The sequence below is a fragment of the Bubalus bubalis genome, chromosome 8, assembly GCF_019923935.1.
Source record: "Bubalus bubalis isolate 160015118507 breed Murrah chromosome 8, NDDB_SH_1, whole genome shotgun sequence".
In the NCBI taxonomy this organism is placed as follows: Eukaryota; Metazoa; Chordata; class Mammalia; order Artiodactyla; family Bovidae; genus Bubalus; species Bubalus bubalis.
The window spans coordinates 13671983-13698181 of NC_059164.1; the positions used below are offsets into that span (position 1 = coordinate 13671983).

General features: G+C 36.2%; 1 long non-coding RNA gene across 1 annotated transcript; it reads right to left on the minus strand.

The window, feature by feature from the left end:
- Positions 1 to 1979: 1979 nt before the first annotated feature.
- On the minus strand, positions 1980 to 25409 carry LOC102403249. Its single transcript, XR_327770.4, has 3 exons — positions 25208 to 25409; positions 6599 to 6692; positions 1980 to 2177 (listed from the first exon to the last, which is right to left on the minus strand). It is a non-coding gene; the product is annotated as an SEM1 26S proteasome subunit (long non-coding RNA).
- Positions 25410 to 26199: the final 790 nt, after the last annotated feature.

Consider the following 26199-nt stretch of genomic DNA (forward strand, 5'->3'; position numbering starts at 1 on the left):
TAACTTAAGGTTAAGCATGAGAGAGATACGATACAAGTACCTTGAAAAAATGAGGCAGATCTTGAAACACAAAAAAAGCGTTATTAACACACTATATTTTTCAAAAAAAGAGGGCTCATTATCATAGTCCTCTAAGTTAAATATTCAGTGGGAGTAGTATGGCATCCAATGGCAACAATTTTAATCCAAGGCCTGATGAAAATTACTGACCATCAGGGATTTCCCTGGTGGCCTAGTGGTTAAGATTTCAACACTTCCACTATAGGGAGCAGGGATTTGCAGTGTGGCCAAAAAACAGATAAAATTTAGAAAAAATAAGAGGAAAACTCTTTTTTTTTTTTTTTAGGAAAACTCTTAAAAAAAAAAAACAAAAAACAACAAAACCTGACCACTATTACACCTACAATTTTAATTTAAAATGATTCAACTAGAATTAAGTGATTATGAAAAATTATAAGGTTAAAAACCTGGGTTCAAGTCTATATCTGACAATTCAAAAGCAACCTTGGACCCTTTCATCTCTTATTTTTCTCTGAGATCTAGTTTTCTATTTGATAAAATGTCTACAACAAACAGGCCCTTCTTGCTTGTTTCACAGACTCATTGTGAAGATCCAAAGTTAAAGAATATCAACTAACCGTAAAATCCATAAACAGAACTTTCTTCAGCTGTCTGGCTGGTCTAACCTTCTACCACTGATGTGCTTCATCATCCAGATGCCAAATACCAATTATCAGGTACTCAGAGAAAGCCACCTAAACTGAATATTGAAAACTTATTAAGAACAAAACATTGAGAAACTAGAGGTAACCCATTTAAAATCTCTGCCCAAATCCTATGGAATTTCAAAATTGTACCTCACCAATTTAAATTCAAGGCATAGGAGATGGCCATCCCTCTGTGTACTAATCTGACACTGTCAGGGTGACAAGGAGTCTAAAGATGCCCTTGTAATCACTGATCAAAATACTGAGAAAACGTACATCATATTTCTTCACAAGCTACATTAGTATGGCTACCTGTGCTTCATTATATGATTAAAAAAATCTTAAAAAAAAAAAAGTTTCCAAATTCTGTCTTATTCTTTATTCCATCTGTTCATCTAGTAGTTCCATCTAGTAGACAAAGCAGAGGCATGCTTGTCTTAGAAGAATAAAATTATCTATGTCCAAAATAATTTCAAGGCACACCTCAAATGATATTTCAAGTGCCCAACCCTCTTTTTCATGTCAATATTATCTCATGATACATAATTTTAGATTTTAAATTACTCAAGAGTACCAATGATTCTACTTGTAAACAAATAACACATTAAAATTTGAAAATATTCCTAATAAAAGCTATATATATTATCTCCATTCTGAATGTTATAAGAATCCTTTACCAAATTAAATCTCATTCACAAAAGTAGATGTGGCAATAGTAACCACTGTGCAGAACTTTAATTGTACTAACTGAATCTGTTACGTAGTATATGAGAATGTATATATGTTAACAAAATATCTGAGTCCACTTCCTCAGTTTTGACAGAGACATCATTCTTAGAACTGTGGTCAAACCACTCTGGATGTTAAGTACTAATAATATTTTATCAACTATTAATATTATTAATGGCTCAGAAACTAATATTTTAAAAACACAGGTTATGAAGAGTCACCTTAGAAATGTCAGTAAATGCCTAAGCTTTCAAAATATAGATGAAATAAAGGTTAAATGTAACTTAAAAGAAGTACCTTATAAATAAGACCAACATTTAATCTATGTGGTTTAAGAGAAGTACTGAATTGACAATCAGATGAATTCTGGCCTCAAAATCACTTAACCTCTTAGAGCCTCAGTTAACATTAAAAAAAAAAAAATTCATTAAAAAAAATTCATTACAAGAAAATTTTGCTGTCTCTAATAAAGTTCTGAAAAAAGCACAATCAGAAAATTAATGATTAGAGTCAAAAGATGAAGACTTCTGAACCAAACCAAAATTAGATCAAAACATTTATTTTTTTGCATTACAAAAACAAAAATAAATCAAAGCAGGTAATGAAATAAACATTTTTAGGTATCCCATCCTGGGTTCTCTGTTCTAGAATTTAGTAAACAGTTCAGGTTTAGGTTGCTTCAACACTTCTTCTGGATGCTATGAAGTCTCCATCTTATAACCATGTTTCTCTAGTTCAGCTCTGTAAAGAAAGACAAAAGAACATCATCACTAGGCATTCTTTATGATAAAGAAAAAAGATAATTTTTTAAAATTACACAATTAATAAATAAATGAGCTAATAGCCTGAACATCAATTTAAAATACTACCAAATAGTTTTACTTTAGTCCCTAAGAAGGAAACTGGATGTGTATCAACATAATGACAATAAAACTTTGCTTTCCCATTAATAAACCTTTGTTTTATATTCCTTATTTCTCTGATAAATGTATTTATGGAAGAAATGTGAGGGAATTAGTGATATTCTCCAAATACTGTATCATTATTCTGTTCATAATAAATATTTAAGCATAAATTTTAAGTATCATTAACCATATGGCTAAGAACACTAGATACTGCTACCAAACTTTCAGGGATTTTTATAATCATACTGTTATTTATACATAAAGAATAAAGAGATTACTTTTCATACTGACATAGGTATCATCGTAACCAAAAGTTATTAATCAAATTTAAGGGTGTGTGAGAATTATTCTGTTAACTATATGTAGGCAAAATAAATACAGTAATATAAAGTATTAAATAAGACTTCATTTTTAACTTATTTATTATTAACTGAAGGATAACTGCTTTACAATATTGTGTTAGTCCCTGCCATACGTCAATATAAATCGGCCACAGGTATATATATGTCCCCTTCCTCTTGAACCTCCCTCCCATCTTCCACCCCTCTAGGATGTCACAGAGCCTGGTTTGCGCTGCCCAAGTCATACAGCATTTTCCCACTGGCTATCTATTTTACATCTGGTATATGCTTCCATGCTACTCACTCCATTTGTCCCACCATCTCCTTTCCCTTTCCTAACTTTAAATATGGATAAAAATTTCAAAAACGTGTACTGGCACAAACACTGTTAAAAGATACTTTTTACAATTTTAAGTAATTTTTTCAACCTGAAATTTCAGTCCTGCTGATCTGCACTGTATAAACATTTGCAAAAAAAGGTTTCTAGTCGTATAATCAATTTCAGTTATTTATTTAAACTACCAGTCCAAGTATCACCAGGAACTGATCTGCCACAATTTAGATTTTATAAAAGTTCACAACAAAATTACATGAGGGCCAATTTATAAAACACTGTACAAATGTTAAGTATGATTAATGTGCCCAACTATATCATTATATCTAAGATAAAAAGACATTAGTTCTCAAGCATAATTTAGCTTAGACACTATCACACAATCTAATGTAAATGCAATGCAAAAATTACATGTTAGGAAAAAAAATACATGGTAGGAATGATATATATTATTCATTTCCCCAAACTCTTTCATTTCCTTAAAATTTTTAGGTATTTATAATATAAATACTGACCTAAAGTCCATGAATAATATTAAAGCTAGAGCTTATTCATATGAATCATCTTTGTCTTCTGCTCAGGTATAGAGGATGGTATGGGCTGGTGCTAAAACACTGGATTAGGAGTCAAGAGATCAGCACAAGTTTCTGATTCTATCCCTTCCTTTGATAAATTTAACTAAAATGTTTCAGTTTTCCCCCACCCCAGGAAATTGAATATTGTATTACCTGTCCTTCACATGTTTCCTATTTAAAATGAATGTAATATCTTCAACAATAGCTTCTGCTGCCTTTAAACAAAATCAATGTAGATTATTCATTCTCCCTTATTTTACAACGAAGACAACAACAACAACAAAAAACACCCAAGATTCAATCTAAGATTTAGGTAGTAAGTCACCAAATTCATTCAGCTTTGTGTGTCTCTTTTCCCTCATGACAGGAGGTGGAGACCAATTATATTTATAAACTCTCTACACATGGACATCACCAGACAGCCAACATCGAAATCAGACTGATTATATTCTTTGCAGCCAAAGACGGAGAAGCTCTATACAGTCAGCAAAAACAAGACCAGGAGCTGACTGTGGCTCAGATCATGAACTCCTTATTGCCAAATTCAGACTGAAATTGAAGAAAGTGGAGAAAACCACTAGACCATTCAGGTATGACCTAAATCAAATACCTTATGACTATACAGTGGAAGTGAGAAATAGATTTAAGGGACTAGATCTGATAGACAGAGTGCCTGATGAACTATGGATGGAGGTTCGTGACACTGTACAGGAGACAGGGATCAAGACCATCCCCCAGAAAAAGAAATGCAAAAAAGCAAAATGGCTGTCTCAGGAGGCCTTACAAATAGCTGTGAAGAGAAGTGAAGTGAAAAGCAAAGGAGAAAAGGGAAGATATACCCATTTAAATGCAGAGTTCCAAAGAACAGCAAGGAGAGATAAGAAAGACTTCCTCAGCGATCAGTGCAAAGAAACAGAGGAAAACAGTGGAATGGGAAGGACTAGAGGTCTCTTCAAGACAATTAGAGATACCAAGGGAACATTTCAAACAAAGATGGGCTCAATAAAAGACAGAAATGGCATGGACCTGACAGAAGCAGAAGATATCAAGAGGTGACAAGAGTACACAGAAGAACTATACAAAAAAGATCTTCATGACCCAGATAATCACGATGGTGTGATCACTCATCTAGAGCCAGACATTCTGGACTGTGAAGTCAAGTGGGCCTTAGGAAGCATCACTACGAACAAAGCTAGTGAAGGTGATGGAATTCCAGTTGAGCTACTTCAAATCCTAAAAGATGATGCTGTGAAAGTGCTGCACTCAATATGCCAGCAAATTTGGAAAACTCAGCAGTAGCCACAGGACAGGAAAAGGTCAGTTTTCATTCCAATCCCAAAGAAAGGCAATGCCAAAGAATGCTCAAACTACCACACAATTGTAAAGTAATGTTCAAAATTCTCCAAGCCAGGTTTCAGCAATACGTGAACCTGAAAACTTCCAGACATTCAAGTAGGTTTTAGAAAGGGCAGAAAAACCAGAGATCAAATTGCCAACATCTGCTGGATCATCGAATAAGCAAGAGAATTCCAGAAAAACATCTATTTCTGCTTTATTGACTATGCCAAAGCCTTTGACTGTGTGGATCACCATAAACTGTGGAAAATTCTGAAAGAGATGGGAATACCAGACCACCTGACCTGCCTCTTGAGAAATCTGTATGCAAGTCAGGAAGCAACAGTTAGAACTGGACATGGAACAACAGACTGGTTCCAAATAGGAAAAGGAGTACATCAAGACTGTACATTGTCACCCTGCTTATTTAACTTATATGCAGAGTACACCATGAGAAATGCTGGGCTGGAGGAAGCAAAAGCTGGAATCAAGATTGCCGGGAGAAATATCAATAACCTCAGATATGCAGATGACACTACCCTTATGGCAGAAAGTAAAGAAGAACTAAAGAGCCTCTTGATGAAAGTAAAAAGAGAGTGAAAAAGTTGGCTTAAAGCTCAACATTCAGAAAACTAAGATCATGGCATCTGGTCCCATCACTTCATGGCAAATACATGGGTAAACAGCAGCTGACTTTATTTTTTTGGGGATCCAAAATCACTGCAGATGGTGACTGCAGCTATGAAATTAAAAGACGCTTGTTCCTTGGAAGGAAAGTTATGACCAACCTACACAGCATATTAAAAAGCAGAGACATTACTTTGCCAACAAAGGTCCATCTTGTCAAGGCTATGGTTTTTCCTGTGGTCATGTATGCATCTGAGAGCTGGACTATAAAGAAAGCTGAGTGCAGAAGAATTGATGCTTTTGAATGGTGGTGTTGGAGAAGACTCTTGAGAGTCCCTTGGACTGCAAGGAGATCCAACCAGTCCATCCTAAAGGAGATCAGTCCTGGGTGTTCACTGGAAGGACTGATGTTGAAGCTGAAACTCCAATACTTTGCCTACCTGATGCGAAGAGCTGACTCATTTGAAAAGACCCTGATGCTGGGAAAGATTGAGGGCGGGAGGAGAAGGGGACGACAGAGGATGAGATGGCTGGATGGCATTACTGACTCGATGGACTTGAGTCTGAGTGAACTCCGGCAGTTGGTGATGGACAGGGAGGCCTGGCGTGCTGCAATTCATGGGGTTGCAAAGAGTCGGACACAACTGAGCAACTGAACTGAACTGCACATGAATATGAAAAAGTACATTCCCAACACCTCAATCTCCATCCCCATTTGAGAATCACTAATACATTGGGTCTGAGTACTTCAAGATTCTAATTTCTGCTGAGTTGTTCAGTATTGGTAGAAAATTAACAGTGACAGAATTAAACCCACAAGGATAAAAAAGACACATATGCTTCTATTTAACTACTTTTATAAAGAGACCAGAAAGAACAAAAGTTCTATGCAATTACCCAAAGCGTTCATGTTTAGAAACACAAGAGATGAAGGCAATGTACCTTACTTTTCATAATTCAAAAATATTTCAAAGGCCAATTGTCATATATTTTACAAATTGCATACTTACAATACTAAGCTATATAAATTTTGAGTTAAACTTACCTTAACTGATTGGAGAAGTCATCCTCTACATTGTCATCATCCCAATTATCCTCCCAGACATGTGCATCTTCATCTTCATCTAAACCAGCCCAGTCTAAAAAACAGAAACAGATGCTAAGCATTTCTCATACATTATTTCCATAAAGAGAAAAGCTTCAGAAAGCTTGCTACTTAAGAATCTCTCAATTCAAAACATCTAAAACCATATTTATGAGAAATAGAAATCTTCCTCTTTACATCTCAATTGATGCCATCTTGTCTTCTCAATTTTTGAATTTGCAGATAATCTAAAATAGTAGTTAATACAAAAATTTCTATTTGCCATGAAAATTTATTATAACTTCAGGAGGATATTTTACTGTTGATTTTTCCTTGGGCTTATTTTTATAAGGTCTATTACACAGTCGTTCAAAACACAGCACCAATAACACTAAAGTAAGTTGAGCAGCAGGAAGATATCAGCCTGGAATTCAAAACTGCTAAATTAAAAAAAAAAAAAAAAAGCTAACTCAGGGCTTCCCTGGTGGCTCAGTGGTGAGCCAGTGCCAATGAAGGAGACATGAGTTCAATCCCTGGTCTGGGCAGATCCCATATACCACAGAGCAGCTAAACCAGTGTGCTCCAACTGTTGAGCCCGTGTTCTGGAGCCCAGGAGCTGCATCTACTGAAGCCTGCACACCCTAGCATGTTCCACAAAAGAAAATCCACTGCTATGAGGAGCCTGTTCACCACAGCTAGAGAAAAGGGCATGCAATATAGAAGAACTAGCAAAGCCAAAAATAAATAAATAGTAAAAAGCAGAATATTTTCTTAAATATGGTTGTAAAATTGTCTTAGAGAATGTCCTTATTAAGATATGCATGCTGAAATATTTAAGTACCAAGTGTCATTTTGTTGTGTTTACCTGCAAATGCTTCTCAAATATATATATATACACATACACACAAATATATATATTACATCATACTTTGATAGAAACAAAGTAAATATGAGAAAATGCTAACTAATGAAATGTGGGTGTTTGCTGACCTTTTTTTGAGGTATAATTGACATATAACAGTAGGTGTTAGCATACATTATTTGATATTTGTATACACTGAGAAATGATCACCACAATGAGTTGAATTAAAATCCATCACCAGCATACACAACATTTTTTCCCTTGTGATGAGGACTTTTAAGATCTACTCTCCTAGCAACTTTCAAACATGCCCCAGAGTATTAGTAACTACGGTCACCATGCTATACATGACATTCTCATGACTTAAATAACTGCAAATGTGTACCTTTTGATCCCTTCACCCATTATACAACCCCTTTTTGTGCCCTCAAAAACTTCTACAGGGTTCAAAGTTTCAAAATCTGAGAAAAACAGCTTTTAAAAAACCAGTCTGGATATCACCTCTGGAAGCCTTCCTAATTCCCTCTCTTCTCTTCCTTCAGAGACAAGGTCCCCTCTTTCATGTATATCTCTATCACAACACCTACACAGTGTACAATCCTAATTCTCAGTTTATATGTCTATATGCATTCCGAGTATCTGAGCTCCTTAAGAGTAAAAATTTTTATTTATCTCTATACTCTTAAGCTACACAATACCTGTTATGCATATGCACAACTGGTTGTGAAAGATTCAAAAGAACTAAATCAGATCTTGCATATTTTTGTTTGATCCCATCCCCTCCAAAAACAGTAAGCATGTGTCACACTCACTCTTAAATGTGTCCTACTAGGGCTTCCCTGGTGACTCAGATGGTAAAGAATCTGCCTGCATGTGGGAGACCTGGGTTCAATCTCTGGTTAGGAAGATCTCCTGGAGAAGGAAAGGGCAATGAACTCCAGTATTCTTGCCTGGAGAATCCCAGGGACAGAGGAGCCTGGTGGGCTACAGTCCATGGGGCCATAGAGAATCGGACTTAGTAACACTTCAATAGTTCATGACGGGAATAATCTCTTTTAATTTAACATAATGGCAGCAACAATAGGGAGGGGGAGAGTAAGTAGATTTTTGAGTTGAAATGAAAAGGACTTAATGAATAATTGTGAGAGTTGAAGGAGAAATGATAGCTAAGATGTCTCCCAAGTTTCTGGTTTGGAAAACCAGGTAAATGGAAGTATTTTCTTCTGTATGTTGACAAATGGCATTTAAAATTTTTTGTTAGGTACATAATATGATAAATATAATACCAATATGAACCATTGCTGAATAGCTTAAAATCTGTATGTGCTTTATAAGAAAAGCCTAACTCATTCCTTTTCTTATTGTTTTTTTTTAAGATTAAAATGTTCTTAGCTATGTTTCTAATAAGTAACTACTATCATGAATTATTAGTGGTCTTTTTCTGTCCTCCTTACTCTATACTTACCTTCCACTGATGCCCAAAACCACTATTTACATAAGCAACTATTCAAACATTCAGGTAGGAAGCATATTTTATTAAATTTGGAACTCTAATATCTAGAGCTGAGTACTGGGCACATAGTGTGTTAGCTGCTCAGTCATGTCGGACTCTTTGCGACCGCATGGACTCTAGCCCGCCAGGCTCCTCTGTTGATGGGATTCTGCAGGCAAGAATACTAGAGTGGGTTGCCAATCCCTTCTCCAGGGGACCTTCCTGACCCAGGGATTGAACCCAAGTTTCCTGCATTGCAGACAGATTCTTTATCATCTGAGCCACCAGGAAAGCTCAGAGTATGCACTCAAAAAAATGCTGGATAACTGGAACTACGTTTCTCAAATTCTCTTCCTCTGAGTGGTCAATCTCAGGGCAGTGGGTGGTTCCAGTGGAATCAAGAGTATAAATTTCAAGACAGAAGAGATCAATAATATCATGTATTGTGAATGAGTCAAGTAAAATTCTCAACTGTATTTTACTGTAAGAATACATGATCATCTTTTTGAGTGCTCCCTGAAGAGAGATCATATGGGAAATTTCTTTAAGATATTAGTGCCTGAAAAGATGGAAGTTTCTCTCAAGCATTTCATTTCAGGTTCCTAGGAAGCTTAGGCAAATGTATTGGCAATGGCAATGTGTGTGCTCACTTGTGTTTCAATCATCTATATAGCATAGTGAATAAGGCATTCATTAGTAAACTTTCAATAATCGAAAATACTGATTTTTATCTGCATAAATATTTTTGCATATTCCAGTAATATTATTATTCTCAAAGAGGAAATATTTTTAATGATCTAAATTCAAATCCTATTACTATTCTCTGAGGTCCTTAACAACAGTAATATTTAACAGTACTAAATATTAACTACATCTCAAAATTAAGTTGACTGGGCTAGAGATACCCTTACATGTTCTCCTTTCTTACAGAAGTACCTTTCAAATTGAAGTTTTTTATTCTGTTTATGAATCCACCTATAGTTTATAGTGAGTACAGATTAAGAAGTTAGAGAAAAGAAAATCACATTCAGGATTTCCTTCAGTCTATGGGAAGAGCGCTCAGAAAGCTAATGCAACCAAATTTGAAAAAAAATAGTGTATTGAGGGACTTCCTGGGAGGTCCAGTGGTTACGACCCTGTGCTTCCACTGTAGAGGGCACAGATTCCATCCTTCGTCAGAGAATGAAGTCCTGCGGCCACACAGTTTGGCCAAAAAAGAAAAGGATATCTATTTCCAAGGTTAAAGATTAAAAAATAACATTTCTGAACATTCATAAACAAGCAAACTGACTTAGTTAAGAGTTAATCGTTAGGTACAGGGATAAAAGAGTACTGTTATTCTCATATTGCCATTGCAATCAGTAACTGTTTACTCTCTAAATTCTTATACACAAATTTTCTTTTTGTTCTTCTAAGAGCAAAGAAATCCCAGAAAGAAGGGAGCTGTTTTAAGGCAAAAATAAAGGGGACAGAAATTGCAGCATTACGTATACAACAGGAACATTAAGATGGTATGGGTTGCAGCCTGAATCAAATTTTAAATTAAAAAGGAGCTCAAAGACTAGATATATTTCTCTAGAACTAAATCACCAAAAGTCAACCTCATGATTTTATCTTTTAATTAAAATTCAATAAGGGACTTCAAATCACAGAAATTCAAATTCTTGAATGTTGAACTTATAATGGAAAAATGCAATCCATTATCTCTTTTATGACAAACTTAGACAAGTGTGTTAAAAAGCAAAGACATCACTTTACCAACAAAGGTCCATCTAGTCAAGGCTATGGTTTTTCCAGGAGTCATGTATGGATATGAGAGCTGGACCATAAAGAAGGCAGACCGCCAAAGTATTGATGCTTTTGAACTGTGGTGCTGGAGAAGACTCTTGAGAGTCCCTTGGACTGCAAGGAGTTCAAACCAGTCATTCCTGAAGAAATCAACCCTGAATATTCATTGGAAGGACTGATGCTGAAGCTCCAATAATTTGGCCACCTGATGTGAAGAACTGACTCACTGGAAAAGACCCTGATGCTGGGAAAGATTAAAGGCAGGAGGAGAAGGGGACGACAGAGGATGAGATGGTTGGATGGAATCACTGACTCGATGGACATCAGGTTGAGCCACCTCCAGGAGTTGGTGATGGACAGGGAAGCCATGCTGCAATCCATGGGGTCATGAAGAGTCATACATGACTTGGCAACTAAAAAACACCAAAATCCCTTTTATAGCAAGTGAATAATAACTATAAAATGTTATTCACACTCATCCCCTCCAGTCTTCCTATAACCTATAGCTCTGAGCTATCTAATAGTACTAATGGACAGCTTAGGATTTTTTGTTTCTTGATTTAATTACACTAACACCTTCCAGTATAAAAAATCCATACAAAATCATTTTATTAAATCAATGTAGCAAAATTCAGCTTTATACCTCAAGTTTTTATAAAATGACTGAAGATTATTTAAAATTTCATAATTTTGGAAAGAGAGAAAGCCTTAGAGAGCACTATATAGCACACCCCTCTTTGGAAACCACCACCATTACTACCACCAAAAAAAAGAGAGAGAGAGAGAAAGAGACTATTTTACAAGAATATATTTACTAACTTTTTTTCTAACATTATTTCATGACCTCAAATTCCAGATTTTAAACATATTTGAGTTAAGCCTAGAAACAGGAATTGTCAAAAGAAGCATCTATTTTACCAATATTTTAAAGAATCTTTATAAAGATATCTAATAGAGTTTAATGTTCCAAAAAATAAGTTGAGTATATTATGATTTGATTAATTTGATACATAAATACATTAATTAGAATATAATACATGATCTTGAGTAAAAGAGATGACATAGGCTCAAGTCACAACTGATCTTTAAGGTTCTAAGACACCAAACCTCACATCTGCCTGAACCACTTCTAACTAACCAGTTTCCTAAAATTTTAAGGAAATGATTATATATCAAAAGATTCAGGTCAGAAATATAATAAGAACATTTATTTCACATTTCTCTCTTAATCTTGTAAGTTTACCCTTTTGAGAACAATTAAAATACAGGGCCCACAGGAACTTTTAATCTAATTATGACTTGATTTAAAGTGTTGATTTCAGGGAATTCCCTGAAAGTCCAGTGGTTAGGACTCCATGCTTTCATTGCCAAAGGCTGGGTTCAATCCCTGGTTGGGGAACTAGGATTCCACAAGCTGTGAGGTGTGGCCAAAAAAAAATAAAAAATAAAACACTGATTTTAATATTGTTATTACTTGTGTCACTAAATTATCTTCAAGATGGCTTTAATTCTTTTAACCTTAAGAGATTAAAAAAAACTGTTAATTTGTACTTTATTGCTTCACATAAGAAGCAATCTAGAATAAGAAACATAAAAGATTCAATAACTTACTTTGTAGGAGGTCCAATTCTTAACTTTCACATATTAATAATATGGGAAATACTAGTTTGAACACTATCTTTTTTGGGGGGAGGGCGTCACTGCAGCATGCAGGAATCTGTTTCCTGATCAGGGATCAAATCAACACTCTCTGCAGGGGAAGCGTGGAGTCTAAAATACTGGACTGCCAGGGAAGTCCCTGAAACAGTGTCTTTTTAAAAATTTTAAGACTAGCACAATTTTCACTTTATCAAGCTGAATTCTGATGATCATTTAGCATAAGAGTCACACATCTCTTTCTCTGTTAACAACCCTTTCATGTAACTTTAATGGCAAGAAAAGGAAAAGAAAGTAGAAATAAAGTCCCAAGAAAAAGAAACTGGTTCACAAATGGAGAAAAAACAGTATTGCGAGCAAGATTTTAGGTAGAACACACACACACACACACACACACACACACACTCATGACAATAGCTCTATATTTCTTAGGTATTATTATATAGTACTTTATAATTATGACACTAGGGAGCATACAAAGACAAACCAGAATCTATAAACTATTTTAAACAAAAACTGTAAATAAAGATTTTCTTTATTATCTAGGAATGTACTGAATGAACTATATTACATAATAAGTTTAAATAGGGTATAATATCCCCAAATTTATTTCCAACTCTTTTAAGTCCTCCATACTATACATGTTACAATATATATAAACTACAATATATGTAAATGCAACTAAATGAGTATGCAACATAAAAATGTGATTGATTAATTTCCGAATTTGGCAGACTTCTCTTGCAAAAAATCTCTGAACTGTGTTTACTTTTCCATTATAACACTGCATTGATAACCACGCAATCTTAATTACTTTTAAAGCATTAAACTCACAAATACTTTTTTTTAAAAAAAGGGCAAAATAATAAAAATCAAACAAGGATATCTGATTTATGTCTAATGCCCTCCTTCAATACACAGATGACTATAAAGTACACACTGTATCTTCAACACTAAATGCACTGCCAAGGTTGTGATTAATCATTTAAATAACCACAGCTGTGTTTACTTCAGTGTGCAGACCTCCAGATGTGTACTGGTAAAAAAATTACCATATTTTAAGAAGTCAGAATTGGAAATAACCAATAACAGATGCCTAATACATAAGTTTCTAGCAATCCTTAATTATTTGAGACTTTGCCCCAAATTTGGCTTTGTTGACAGTTGCCAGTGAGAATTATATCTTTGACTAGCTTTAAATTTCAAAAATCAGAGTTATCAAAGATCCTAATACTTCATCTAAGTATCACTTTGACATTTAAGTATGAAAAAGTTTTTCTCTCAATGTTTTTAAAAGTATTTCCTCTCCCCACTCTCCAACATACATTCTGAAATTTCTTGAAAGTATGAAGTATACCATTTGGGAGAAAAGTATAGAGGAAATTCTATTTATACCAAATAGGGTTGCAAATGTTCTATTTTACAGCGATTTTCAGGAGCATCAAACTCTCATTCATTCCTTAACAGTAAAACTACTCTGAATATAAACAAACTAATCTCCAACAAAGTTCCTTCAAATAAAAAATGTGCATGTATATACAGAACATTACAAGAAGAAAAATATAAAAGAAACAAAGGAAAGTTCAAAAAAGTTTTAAATTGTACATTCACCACCATAGGTGAGACAGCAATAGTTGCAAATAGCACCATTACAGTCATAAATATGATAATAAAGCCACACTATATCTAGTCATTCTGAGATAAATTTACACATGTTCCTGCTTAAGTTGCATTAAAACATATCAAACTTTTTTTTTATAAAATTTCATTTCTGTAGGTTATCATGGTACAAAAACATCTACATACCCAGTAGCTAGGAAATCACCGCCAGCATAGCACCATTGTACTATACCTAAAGTTTCTCCAACAAGGATCAAAAATGTCAGTGGAGAACCTCAGAGCAAACAACCAAGTCTTAAACGATGTTGCTACCAGACTACTGGTGAACCTTCAGTTGTTTGTGGTTCAGAATCTGAAACAGAGGCCCAAGATAACTTACATAATCATCTGTAATTTTTCTTACATTTTTTTAAAAAGGAAGTTCAAACATAATTCCTTTCATCAATAATTAAACATACCTGGCTTAAAACTCAACATTCAAAAACCTAAGATCATGGCATCTAGTCCCATCACTTCATGGCAAATACATGGGGAAAAAATGAAAACAGTGAGACTACTTTCTTGGGCTCTAAAATGATTGTGGACTGTGACTGCAGTCATGAAATTAAAAGACACTTGCTCCTTGGAAGAAAAGCTGTAACAAACCTAGACAGTATATTAAAAAGCAGAGACATCACTTTGCCAAGAATGGTACATATAGTCAAAGCTATGGTTTTTCCAGTAGTCATGTACGGATGTGCGAGTTAGACCATAAAGAAGGCTAAGTACCAAAGAACTGATGCTTTTGAATTATGGAGCTCCAGAAGACTCTTGAGGGTCCCTCTGATAGCAAGGAGTTCAAGTCAGTCAATCCTAAAATAAATCAACCCTGAATATTCATTGGAAGGACTGTTGCTGAAGCTCCAATACTTTGGCCACCTGATGCGAAGAGCCAACTCAATGGAAAAAGATCCTGATGCTGGGCAAGATTGAGGGCAGGAAGAGAAGCGGGCAACAGAGGATGAGAGGGTTGGATGGCATCACCAACTCAATGGATGTGAGTTTGAGCAAACACTGGGACGGGGAAGCCTGGTGTGCTGCAGTTCACAAGATCACAAAGAGTCAGACATAACTTAGCAACTGAACAACAACAATATATGTTGTGTGTGTGTGTGTGTGTATATCAGATTCCACTACAAACACACTGACTTTGATCCTCTTTGTTGATTAGTGCTTTAGTTCTCTTGAATTCTATAAAATTCCCCAAAGCCATTAACTATTCTTATCTTTTCCACCATCGGTCTTTCCACTAGTCATGGAAGTGCAAAATCACAATCCCTGATTTTTCCTATTCCCACACTCTGTATCAAACTAGTTGCCAAAGCTTCCTTGCTATTTCTGAATCATTCTTTCCTAATAACAACCTACTACAGGCCCTTAGTCCTAACTAAGCTATTTGAACAATTTGCTAATTAGCTTCCCTGACTCTTTCTTTCTATCCTTTCAAATTAATTCTGCTGGGTTAATTTTTCCTAAACTGCCTATTGCCTAAGGAAACTTACACATATCAAACAAACAATCCTCCCCCCTTCTCATCTACCTAAGGATCAGGTCCAAACTGGTCATGTGGCTTAAAGCTTTCCATGATTAGGCCCCAAACTACCTGCGTGTGCAACTACTTCACAGTCAAATAAAACACACGTACACACTGATTTTCTACCTCCAAGTATGTACTCCTCTTTTTTTTCTGGAAATCCCTTTCCTACATTTCTACATTTTGAAAGCTCTGTTCAAATGTTACTGCCTCACGTGGTACACAACTGGAAATAATTTCCCCTTCTTTTAAACTGCTGCTGCACTTTACTATCAATGGCTTAATTCCACACCACCAGTAATTCCCCTTCCACTGGAAGGAAACCAAGCAAAATCTTACCCAGAAACCCAACAGATAAACACAGTCAAAAGCAAAGGTGTTCTGGTTTAATTGGGGGTGGGGAGAGAAAGGCTTGGAGCCCTCCCCATAGGATAAGCACCTGCAAAATACTAAAAAGCACAAGCCTGGCATGAAAACTTACTGATCTGTATCTCCACTGACATTTATATCACTAAATTCAAAGGCAAATATCTACCTGAAGAGTCAAATTTGACTCAATGCAGCTTCTAGTTAACTTTGTCCTTGGTTAAGTTATTTTGCTGAACCCCAATTATAAAACTGTCATTAGGCTGCTATGAGGATTACACAAGACTATTTAAAGCACTTTGTACTGATAAATGGCAGCTAGAATCATTCTCATTCTGCACCTTTCAGTGCCAGATTTATAGGAAGCACTCTACAAACATATATCCAATTAGTAAGTTATTTATTACATGCTAACCACTGCAAGGAAACTTAAGGGGTGACTGAGGTAAAAGAGAGAAAATGGGTCCAGAATAAAGATAATACTATTTCTACCAAGCATTACATCAATAATAGAACAGAAAATTGGAAAAAAAAGTATTTGGTGAATTTTTAATACTTCAGAAGAGTACAAGTATAGTTTTTGAAACTTCTATTTTTCCCTCATTTTCACTGTTCATCACATCTTTCAATGGATTATGCTTAAAAACATTACTACGTAATGCTGAACACTATTTAAATCACAACTGCTTAATATTTCTTCATTCTACTAAGTTAAATAAATAAGCAAATAGTTTTTCCATGTAGTTTTACTGTTTAATATCCTGAGTCACACCTCTCACAAAGCTCTGGCAAGCACCAGTATCTTGACTTGGGGTTTTTTCATTTCACTGTCTTTATATCTCCTGTACACATTCTTAAAACAATGTGTGCCAGTATATATCTTCATATTTTATGTAAATAACCAACTATTTTTTAAAGTACTTTTGGAAAAACTTTTGACAATTTTTTAATTTGTAAGTTTTTAATACTAAAAAATAATCAAATAACCCACAAACTCAACAAGCTTAATTTTGGATACATCTAAAATTACAAAATATTTATCAAAAATGGTTCAAATTAAATAAATACCAAACATGCAAAAATCCAAATCCTTAAGATTAGGAGGGAGAAAAAAAGGGGGGACTAATGTTCACTGAATACCAACTTTGTGCCAAACTCTATGCTGTACATAAAATATATCATTCTTATGGACTGAATGCTTGTGTCAAACCCTGAAATTTATAAGTTGAAGCCCCAATCATTCTCATTGTGATGGTATTTGGAGATGGGGACTTTAGAAGGTAATGAGGGTAGTATGAAATCATGCAAGTAGAGTCCTCATAATGAAATTAGTGTTGTTAGAAGAGAATCCAGAGAGCTCTCTCTCTCTATCCTGTAAGGATATGGTGGGAAGGCAACAATCTGCAAGCCAGGAGGAGAACCCTCGTCAGGTACTGAACAGGTATTGAACTTAATCTTGGACTTCCCACAATCCAAATTGCAAGAAAATAAATTATTAAGTCACTCAATCTACAGTATTTTGTTATGGCAGCTCAAACAGACTAACACAATCATATAATCCTTACATGTCTCTAATTATTATCCACAAATTACATGAAGGAACTGAGGATTAAGAAGGTAACAATTCAAGAAAAAATGCAATGGTTAATGTCACTCAAAGAAATAAATCCAAATCAAAATGATGCAATTCCATTTTCATCCCTCAGGTTTGTAAAGACTAAAATGTTTAATATGGAGTGTAGGTAACCTTCTGAGGGAAAAGGTGAACTATAGCTGGAGAAGGAAATGGCAATCCACTCCAGTCTTCTTGCCTGGAGAATCCCATGGACAGATGAACCTGGTGGGCTACAGTCATGAGGGTTTGCAAAGAGTCAGAAACAACTGAGCAACTAACACTTGTAAGTGGAAATTTGAGACTATGTCAAAATTCAAAAGGTACCTGGTTCTGAATAAGGTGTCAGAGCCCAAGCAGAGCCAGGAGTGCATTCCTGTGGAGGGGCAGTGTTGTGTGGTTGCTGTGTCATAGCCAAGACAGAGTGAAGAAACCATCTAAGACTAGAGGAAGGAGAGATGACAGTGGCCTGGCATACAATGTTGAAGCCCAAGTGAGATAGCAAGGGGATTTGTGGGGTGGAGAGGGCAACAAACATTGGTTAGGAAGGATAATCACCCAACAGACAATTATTTATGATAACAGGAGCCAGGTTTTTCACTATTGGGGAAGAAAGTTACAAATGTGGTAAGGGAATAAACTAGAATGAGCTCTATGGTGTTGAATTAGAGATATCTATCTGAACTCCTGGTTTAATATAAGCACATACATAAATAGATGTAAAAGAGTATATATACACACACACACACACACACACACTCTTGTGTATTTCCTAGCTCCCTCCATTGAGAGCGTCTCAAAAGTCACTAGCACAACTGGAGGTTAAGACCTTGCCATCCAAGTATTCTCCACCAAAACGAATGCAGCTTAAAGGAATGGCTGATTCCAGGACTGGAACAGGAAAAGATAAGATTAGCTTGAAATACTTTGTTGTATCAGAATGTTATGAAATGCACAAAGAATGATGATGACATCAAAAGGTCACAGAAGACAGCTTGATGGGATTTCTGATGTTCAAATTTGGGACAACCTAAAGATCAAAATAAATAACAGCCACAAATTATAACCCACTGAATGAGAATCCAGGAATCTCTACTGATACAAATACACAAACGAATAAACTCAAAGTCTGATAATGAGTGGAAAACTGTATTTACATAGGTTCAAAGTCCCTCTCGGTAAAATACCTATTAATTACAAAGGGAAAATGTGTAATCTAACAATGGAAAAGAATCACAGACACTAACTTAATAAAGAGATTATCAACAATGGAATAAATGAGTGTTAATTTATTCCATTGTTAATAGTTGGAATGATAGTTGGAATAACTATCCAACTATCCTAAGAATTTATCTTACAAATAAGAACAAAAGCAAAGATATAAGAATATTCACCTCAATATATTCTGTAACAGAAAAAGCATAAAAACAAGCAAACAAAAAACCTAAAACCACCTAGGTATCAATAAATACTTATAGACTATTTAATCTGCATACAATGAACTAGTAGAACACAACTGATAACCATCATGTTGGATAGTTATTCCAACTATTCTGTGTTAGTTGGAATAACTATCATGTTCCACCTGACAGGATCCAGTGGAAACACAACATCACTACTATGATACTCCCACCAAGGTATAGAACCTAAATCTACTCATATAGAAATATGAGCCCAATCTAAGTTGAGAAATATACTATAACTTGCCTGTAATCTTCAAAAGCATCAAAATCATAAAAGTCAAACAGAGACACCTGCTGTAGACTGAAGAGGACAAGAGGTACACAGAAGAGACAACTGAATGTAATCCATGATTTTAATCAAAATATTACTGTAACAACTGAAGAAATCTGAAAGGTACCTGTGGATTAGATGATAGTTATACATCTGTGTATTAATTTCCAATTTTGTATATTGTATTGAGGTTATGTCTTTGTAGGACATACACATTAAAATATGTAGAGGTGATGAACAACAACTTACTCTCAAGTAGCTGGGGCGGAGGGAGTTGTTTGTATTATACTTTCAATTATTCTGTAAGTTTGTAATTTTTTAAAATAAAAATTATATTTCAAAATTTAAAATGAATTTTGAGTTGATCTGACAACTTCTAAGAATTTATCTTACAAGAACAAAAGCAAAAATATAAGACTATTTACCTCAATATATTCTGTAACAGAAAAAAACAAAGCATAAAAACAAGCAAACAAAAAAACCTAAAACCACTAGGTATCAATATTTATAGATTATTTAATGTGCATACAATGGACTAGTAGAACACAACTATTAAAAAGCATGAGATAGATGTTTATATTAATGTGATACATGTCCAAGATATAAATGTAAAAGCAAGTAGAAAAACAGTATATAAAATACTGTCCTTTGTGAGGAAATATACAAACACACACACATATCTCATATATAAACTCTAGAAGGATATTAAAAGAACAGTTTAACTGGTTATACTGAAGCATGGGAATTGTTTTTGGGGAAAGCAGGAGAAACAGTGCTTTCACTTTTAAATTTATACCTTTTTATAGCTTTAACTTTTAAATAAACAGCTACTTATACAATAATCCTATATATTCTGCTGCAAAAATATTTTAAAGAATTTAAATAACTACTACAAGTTGACAAGTTAAAAGTTGATGAATGGTGGATTCTGAACCTAAGTCTGATCCTAGATTCCATCCTGGGGCTCAAAAACTTTCTTATTGCATATGGCTACCATGAACAGACATCACATATGTTCTTTAGCGTGTATTATATTTATCTTTTTAAAAATATATATATATAAGACTGAGGCATGGCCCACTCTTTTTATTATTATTATTTGGCTGCAGCGGATCTTGGTTGTGGCATGCGGGATCTTTAGTTGCAGCATGGGAACTCGGTTGCGGCATGCAGGATCTAGTTTCTTGACCAGCGATGGAACCAGCACCCCCTGCCCTGGGAGCTCAGTTTTAGCCACTAGACCACCAGGGAAGTCCCTCACTATTATTTATCTTTTTTCTTAAAAGATTTTAGTTAACATAATTCTATGTTTCTTGCTACTACCGTGCAATTAATTTAAACGTGATTTAATTTATGTGTCCATTACACCAAAGCCCTTCTGGTTCTAAGTAAACTGACTGGTATAGTATCTGGCATGAGATTAGCTGTATCTACTTGCAACATTTAAGATTTTAAGGAACCTTCTTGTTGAGACTTTAGCTCAGTTGGTATCCAATGTTCACATTAATATTTCTCAGTGACATTTTTCATAGGACAACTCCTGCTTGTGCAGGACTGGTCTATGCACAGCAGGTGTTTAAAATCCTTGATCTTTACCCACTATATGCTAACAGTTATTTTACTTTCTCACTAGACAAGTGAATGTGATATCCAAAAATACTCCCCTGGTTAAGAACCACACTATAAGATATCCTTCTTTGTTAGGCACAGGCCAAAGTGCCTCAGTTATTCCACAATGCTAATACTAGCATTAGGGAACCATCAGACACATGTTCAATCCCTGGGTTGGGAAGACCCCCTGAAGGAGGAAATGGCAATCCACTCCAGTATTCTTGCCTGGCAAATCCCATGGACAGAGGAGCCTGGCGGGCTACAGTCCACAGGGTCGCACAGAGGCAGACACTACTGAATCGACTAGCACACAGTCTGCTTCAGCTAGCACAGCAGTTCCACTGACTTATAGAACAGTCACAGACTACTAAGTTTAACAGTATTTTCTTGTAAACATCATTGCTTCTGAAGGCAAAATCAGGTTCATTTTAAATATTCTTTTCCCTCAAAAAAAGGGGGGGGGGAACCTCTCAATTCTGGTACAGGAAGAAGCAAATAAAAGAACTTAAAGGCCCACTTGCTCTTCCCATTTTTATTCACACCCACTTCTCACTGTTAGAGAAATGAGATTAATGAAAATATTTTAATAGCTTTTATGTCTGATATGCAATGTTTAAAATTTCAAATATATTACAGAGTAGTTCGATTTTAGGTGCCACCCTGCTACTACTAACCTAGCTATAAGATCTTGACAAATGCTAGCTTCTCTTGACTTTAAGTTGCTTTCCAGTTCTAAAATTCTAACCATTCCAAGCCTCCAAAACTATTAAGATCATTCTCAAAATGTGGAAAGTCTTCCAATAAAGCCTATACTCAAGCAGTTTAAATAGTCAAGAAGCTGCAGAACTCACAAAGATTCTAAACATGATTTTTAACAGTTCCTGTTTATGACCAGATTACATATCCACCATTAGAATCAATCGTGAGGACTAACAATGTACTACAGATCCACAGTTTTAAAGTTTAAAATAGTCCGGAGAGTAAACCCTTGTGTGTCCCTTCATTTGTAGATATTTTCTCATCTGTAATCTTTTTGTTTAGTTTATGGTTTCCTTTGCTGCAGAAGCTTTTCAGTTTAATTAGATCTCATTTGATTATTTTTATTTTCATTCTAAATTATAAAAAGGAGCATTTGTTCCCTTGCACCTTCAGAAAATCACCCTACATGTTACACCTCACCCTGAAGAACACCTATTCAGAAGAAACAAAGAAGTCTCCATGAAAACACCTTATTTTAGTTTCCTTTCTAAAACAGAAATTCCCTTTCCTTATGATTGAATTGACACCCTACTAAACACATTCTTATCCAGAATGAGATGAAGCAACACCACCCTCAAAAAGACCTACAATCCTTTAGTCAAACCAAAGATACACAATTTCAGTAATGGCTTTCATGAAATGGGCTCTTAACTGAAAGCTACCCTAGATAATGGACATCATCCACTTTCTGGAGCATAGAACCCAACAGGCCATTGAAAGTAAGACCTCCTATAAACCAAACAGATGATTATAGGCAATTTTAAGCATTATCTGCTAGCAAGTTTATCAATGGCATATTTACCATAAAAACAATCACAAGGAAAAGAATCTCCAAAGAAGGGAAAAGACTTGAAAAGTAATTCAGGACACTAGTAGCTGATCTGAAAACTGAAATACTGAAAGATTCAAAATGGGCCAGTTTCAAAGTACTGCTTTGAACAGTACATCTCTGACTTTACCTGTTTGAAATATAAGCTGGAGAACAAACAAAAATCTGAACGTGCAAAGGCATTTCAAATGTTATTTCTCAATCTCAACAGAAAGTTTCCTGAATGAATTAAGTTCTACATATTCAAACCTGAAGATGATAAATTTTCTGTTAGGTGACCAATAAAGGGTGAGTTACTAATGCTAACAAACCAGTCTATTGTGAGAGAGAAAACCAGTCTGTTTAGAGGGAAAAAAATTCTTTGCTTTTCCTTTTAACTTTAATAAGATTTTTTTTTAACATATGTAACTACCAATATTTTGGATACATTGATGCTCACAACATAAACTTAGTACAAGAATAACATATTCTGTAAAAACTGATCAAAGTTGCTAAAACATCATATGAATCATCAGGTACACAATTACCTTTGAAAAAGTGAAAGTGAAGTCGTGCCTGACTCTCTGCAACCCCATGGACTGTAGCCTACCAGGCTCCTTTGTCCATGGAATTTTCCAGGCAAGAGTACTGGAGTGGGTTGCCATTTCCTTCTCCGGGGATCTTCCCCACCCAGGCATCAAACCCAGGTCTCCCGCATTGTAGGCAGATGCTTTACCATCTGAGCCACCATACTTTTTAAGCAGTCAATTCTCAAGTACTTATCTTAAACACAGGTTCATTCATTCAACAAGCATTTACTGACCATATACCATGTCCCAGGCACTTTGCTAAACGTTAGGGATTTAGGCTGAACTTTGCTTGGGTTGGGGACGCAAAGACCTTTCAGATCCCGACGACCACTTAATGACACACTTTTACAATCTCTGAGCCTCAGTTTCCTTAGAGTTGTGAAAATTAGAGTATAAAATGTAGATAAAGTGCCTAATATTGTATCTTGTATCTGATAAACAATGAATAAATGCTGCTGCTGCTGCTGCTAAGTCGCTTCAGTCGTGTCCGACTCTGTGAGACCCCACAGACGGCAGCCCACCAGGCTCCGCCGTCCCTGGGATTCTCCAGGCAAGAACACTGGAGTGGGTTGCCATTTTCTTCTCTAACGCATGAAAGTGAAAAGTGAAAGTGAAGTCGCTCAGTCGCGTCGGACTCTTAGCGACCCCATGGACTGCAGGCTCCTCCGTCCATGGGATTTTCCAGGCAAGAGTACTGGAGTGGGACGCCATTGCCTTCTCTGGAATAAATGCTAACTATATCAAATATTAAGTTTGAGTTATAAGTAGATGCTAATCTCAATAAGCCAATTTTCTACTAGGCAGCTCACAGTTAAGGATTATGAACCAACTTGAAAGTGAGATCAAGAAAATATGTCTGGACAGATAAATCCACTACCAAAACAAAACACAATACAAAATGAATCCCAGAACTGAAAATAAATGTACTTTTGAGTTAGTTTATGAGTTTGTGTAGTATGTGCTCTAATGTCTTCCACTAAACAGAATACACTATAAATTAAACTAACAAATGTTACAGCTATGTGGTTTTATGCACAGTAGGAGTACAACTTAGGAAGATTTTGGTGACGCAGTAACTGTTGAACCGATTTGTTCACCATCAACCCCAATTCTCTACCACTTTCAGAAAAACCACTCCTTTCATTAGGAGACAAATATTTACCCTATGCATAACAATCAGTCCATAAAACCCAATTAATTTTGGAAATCTAACTGGCAACAACGATCTAACAAACAGAAGCAATACAGCTGAAGAGTTAAAAGACTGCTAGTGTCAACTGAACCACCTGTCCATTTTTCCGAGCCAGTTATGCAACACTGGGCACGTTTCTTAACTTTTCTAAGCTTCTGTTTATCTGAAAAATGTTAATGCCAGTTACTACTTACTAGACTTGTGAAAACGAATTAAGTTAATACAAACAAAACACTCAAGACAAGCAACCACTCAATCACTGTTACCTATTTGCTATTACCTACAATGAGATAACTAAAGTTCCTCTTGGCAACCAAGAAGCTAACAAAAATGCAGACGTCTTAGGATTTTATAAATTCTAAAACTTTAAGTGATCAAAAATGAATGAGGACAAGAGAAAGGCAATAACGGGTATTAAGCATCAACACCTGATCCTCCCATTCTAGTCAACAGGCTTCATGTGTGAAATCCTGAAAGTAAGCAGCACTGGTCTAACTAGGAACAATTTAACTCTGGAAGGGTTCAAGGCAAAGGAAGACTGCTAAAACAAATAACAACAGTAACGACAACAATAAATACAGGGAAAAGAGATTATGTAGATACGAACTAGGTGGCGGGTAACCGAGCTGAAGCGTAATAGGACACACCACCCCGGATTTGGGCTGGGGAACCACCGTGGCTCCTCCCAGTGAGGAAACAGAACATTCAGCCTCACTGCTGAGGTGAATCCCACCGTGACACTCAGCCCCGAAGCCAGCCGTGAAGGGTCGAGCGAGCAGACAGCCTCGAGTCCCAACAGCACGGTCCTCACTTCCCACCGGCGCCCCCCGGCCGGGCCCTTCTACTCGCACCGCCTCCACTCGGAGGCCTGAGTCACGGTCCACGAGGCCCAGGGGCCGCGGCCTACCTTCCGCAGGGAACTCCTCGAACTCGTCGTCCTCCTCCAGGAGACCCAAGTCTACCGGCTGTTTTTTCTCTGACATCGTGACCCCAGGAGCCCTAAAGCTCTCAGGCCAGTAAGAAAGTTCGAGCCCTCGTTCTTCCTCCCCGCAGCCGCCTCCGCCGTTGCCGCCTCTACGCTGACTCTACCATAGAGATACGGGAGAGGAGCAACCGGGTAGCGCAAGGAATGCTGGGATACTGGAGGTCCGCCCAGCGCTTCCTGCGGGTTTAGCAGTTATTCAGAGTTAGAAAGATGGATTGTTTTGTGCCTTTACCATTTTACCCGGACTCCCTGACTTGACAAATTGAGAAACAGGGTAGGTTTCCCTGACTGGAAAAGACTCATAATATGTGGAAAAATAAACACCGTTACTTGGTTTAGGCTGAGGGATGAAGTATCGGCTAAAGTTCGTCAAAGGTCGGCCAGCCAAGTGCAGGTTCTTAAATTAGATTAACTCCACCCTTAAACCAGTTCCCTAACCATGAAATTAAATGTCTCCACATCACAGAAAATTCAGGTTCAGAAAGAACAGCCTGCACACTCAGGTAATGCTAAACAATCCAAAGGCAAGTTTGTTTGCCTGACTTTAATCGCCAAGCTTTTTCATTGTTCAGTTTTCTTCTGTCTTGTGCTTAAGCTATGGTAAATACCCTGCTAAACAGTGTGCTGTGTATATGTGTATATAATAACTAATTTACAAGGTATTAGAATACTGTGTAAAACTCTATACATGTGACATTTTATGCTGTTCTAAATATGTCGTTTTTAATTTGTCAAATATGGAGTATTATTTTAAATATAGTAGTGAACTACATAAAACTTTAGATGATATGTGTATATGTAGTAGACAATGTTGGGCTCCTCTGGTGGCTCAGACGGTAAAGAATCTGCCTGCAATGCATTAGACCTGGGTTCTATCCCTGGGTTGGGAAGATCCCCTGGAGAAGGGAGTAACT